We start from the raw sequence: 3,860 nt of genomic DNA on the forward strand, positions 1-3,860 counted from the left end.
AATAGCTAATGCATGCGGGGCTTAATACCTAGGTGATAGGTTGATCTGTGCAGCAAACCACCATGGCACACGTTTATCTATGTAACAAACCTGCACGTCCTGCACGTGTATCCCAGAACTTAAAATAAATACAATAAAGTTGAAAAGAGAAAAGAAAAACTATAATAAAAAGTTAAAAAATAAAAATAGTTTTTATTTTCTAAAGAATTTTGCTTTGTATGCAGTTTAAAGAAACAAATAGGTACTTGTCATAGCTGTCAGCCTGCCCCCTTCTCCCATTATCTACTCCCTAGAGGGAACTACTTGGAGCTCCTTTAGCTAAATAGCATGCTTGTAAAGCTAATTCATAATTTTTCAGATTAAATCATTCTATGGAAGAGGGGAGTTTAGCTCATTATCACCATAAGCCCCCGTGCATGCACAAACACAGACTTCCCATTCCACCACTCTACCAGTACAGTTATGTCATAATTTTGACTAGATCAATATTCAGTGTTTACATTATTATGACTCTGGAAATGCTATTCACAGCTGAGTTACATAGCACACTAGGATTACTTTTCCTTTCTTGCACATCTGCTCATTTTTAATGGAGCTGATAATTGTCTTGTTTATTCTCTTGCTTATTTTTCTACGTACTTAACATTAGCTCATCCACAACCCAGTTGACTCAATATTCTCCCAATATGTGAAGATGCATTGGCTCTTCTGTCAGTTTCGTCTTCTGTGAGACATCTTTGAATTGTTCCAATATGGCCCAATTGCTCTCTAGATCTGTAGAATACTCTCATCCTGTGATATCCCTAATAATTTTGAAGGTATTTCTTCATTGTTTTCTAGCTTCTAACTTTTGAGAAGCCTGAAGCCATTTGGAATCCTGATCCCTTGTAATTTTTCTTTTCTGGAAGCCATTGGGTTCTTTGTTTTGTCCTTAGGATGAAACATCACATTGATATCCCTGGTGTGTGTCCATTTTCTTTCACTGTGTTGGGTATTCTGTGGACCCTTTCAATCTTAAAACTGTCTTTCAACTCTGGGAACTTTTGTTGAATTATTTATTTAATTTTGTTCTTTCCAGTTTTTCTGACCTTCTCCTCCCTGGAACTCATGTTATTCTTATGTTGGACTACCTGAATAATGTAATTTGCTTACATTTTTCTTATTCTTTCCATGTGTTTGTCTGTTTGCCCTACTTCTGGGCTGTTCCCTCAGCTTTATCTTTCATTGCTTCTGCAATACTGCAATGCAATTCTGACACTAACAGAGTTAGCAGAGACTCTACTGGTTAAGGGCACAGTCTCCAACAAACTGTTCTCACTTCAGATGCCAGCTACAAATTCAGGGTTACCTGCACTTCTGACCAACTGGCTACCAACTTGGGTATTCCAATGAGCCCCTCAGGTTTGATGATTCCCTAGAATAACTCACAGAACTCAGAAAAGTACCACGTTTATGATTACAGTTTTATTATAAAAGATGCAAATCAGGACTAGCCAAATGAAGAGACTTACAGGATGAGGTCTGGGAGTGCCCTAATTGTGGAGCTTCCACGTCCTCCCCTTGTGGAATCAGGATATATCACCCCTGGCACATCAATATGTTTACTAACTAGGAAATTCACCTGAGCCTTGGTGTCCAGGGTTTTCACTGGGGTTTCATTATACAGGCATGACTGATTGAATCATTGATCATGTGATTGAATTCAGTCTCCAATCCCCCTTCTTCCCTCCCCAGAGGTCATCTTCGGCTGATATCATCTGGCACAAAGCCCCAACTCTCTAGTCACACGGTTGTTGGTCTTTTCAGCCTCACCAACCCCCATCCTGAAACTATCCAAGAGCCCACCCTAAGCCACCTCATTAGCATAAATTCAGTCATGGGTCCAGAGGCCCATCATGAATAACAAAGACACTCTTATCACTCAAGAAATTTTAAGAGTTTAGAAGCTCTTTCCCAGGAAACTGAGACAAAGATCCTGCAACAGAGACCAGACAAATTTTTCATTCTACAACATTTTCTAATAAGAAGTTCAAAGCAGGATTTTTTTAAAAAAAAAATTCAACTTTTATTTTAGATTCAGGAGGTACACGTGCAAGTTTGTTACATGGGTATATTGTGTGATGCCAAGGCTTGGAGTACAAATGATCCTGTCATCCAGGTAGCGAGCATAGTACCCAATAGTTTTTCAACCCTTGACTGCCTCCCTACCTCCTGCTAAGTAGTCCCCACTACCTATTGTTGCCATCTTTATGTCCATGGGGACCCAGTGTTTAGTTCCAACTTATAAGTGAGAACATGTGGTATTTGGTTTTCTGTTCCTGTGTTAATTTGCTTAGGATAATGGCCTCCAGCTAAAGCAGGAATTTTGCAGAGCAATTTTTTGCCCTCTGAGTATCCTTTTAAATATAATCTTGCTCTTATTTGATAGATGCAACGTCTTATCTGAGTACAATAATGGTTATTAATTTTCATTTCTGTTTCTTTTAAGTTTTTGGTTTATTGGTTGGTTTAGGTCTCTATCTTTGATATTGGAGGCTTTCTTCAGATAGCTTGTCATCCTTGGCTGTTTGCTCATATTTATGAGTAGGTTCCTAAAAAGCTAATTAAAAGGTCAGAGTATTTAGTGAGACTTGTGTGAGTATATCAGTTTTCTACTGTGGCGTAACAAGTTACCACAAACGTAGTGGCTTAAAACAACACATATTAATAATCTCATAGTTTCTGTGCATTAGGAGTTCAGGTCTGGGGTAGCTGAGTCCTCTGTCAAGAGTCTCCCCAGATTGTAATCAAGGTGTTGGTCAGGATGTAAACTCATCTGGAGTTTTGACTGGGGAAGAATTTGCTTCCAAGCTTAATCAGGCTGTTGGCAGAATTTATTTTCTAATGACCACATGACTGAGGGCCTCAGCTTTTTGCTAACTGTTGGCTGGAGGCTACCCTCAGGTCCTAGAGGCCATCCACAACTCCTTAAGGAGATTGGCAGTTACTTGCCATGTAGGCTTCTGCAACATAGCCTCCATTTCATCAAGCCCAGAGGAAGAGACATTAGCTTCTGTCTGCTAAAGCAGAGCCTTTTATAATGTAACTTAACTATGAGAGTGACATCCCATCACCTTTGCCATATTCTGTTAGGTTAGAAGCAAGTCACAGTTCCCATCTCCATTCAAGAAGAGAGAAGTATACAAAGGCATGAGTACCAGGAGGTGGTATCCACTGGGGATTACCTTGGGTCTGTCTACCACAATGGGTTTCACTGCAAGGTGATCTGGCTGGGTCATTTCATTGCACAACCCTTTATATCAACATCTTTAGTTTTTTTTTTTCTTTTTCTTTATTATTTTTTTTTTCTGAGGTTGTTCACATTTCCAAAGAAGGATATTCCAGCCTGGAGGTTGTAAACCTGACTGTTAGCATTCTAAGAACTAAGTGCGGCCAGGCACGGTGGCTCAGGCCTGTAATCCCAGCACTTTGGGAGGCCGAAGCAGGCAGATCATGGGGTCAGGAGTTCGAGACCACCCTGGCCAACATAGTGAAACCCCGTCTCTACTAAATATACAAAAAAAAAAAAAACATATATTAGCCGGGCATGGTGGTGTGCACCTGTAATCCCAGCTGCTCGAGAGGGTTGAGGCAGGAGAATCGTGTGAACCCAGGAGGTGGAGGTTTCAATGAGCCAAGACGGCGCCATTGCACTCCAGCCCAGGTAACAGTGCAAGACAACATCTCAAAAAAAAAAAAAAAAAGTACTAAGTGGGATAAGAGGCTAAGAGTCTCAACATTCAATATGTAAACTTCTGAATGTCCTTGTTTTCCATATGGTACTTCTTCCTCAACTGTGCTTCCCCAGTCCAGAGACCCTC

This window comes from Pongo abelii, chromosome X, assembly GCF_028885655.2.
Source record: "Pongo abelii isolate AG06213 chromosome X, NHGRI_mPonAbe1-v2.0_pri, whole genome shotgun sequence".
Lineage (NCBI taxonomy): Eukaryota > Metazoa > Chordata > Mammalia > Primates > Hominidae > Pongo > Pongo abelii.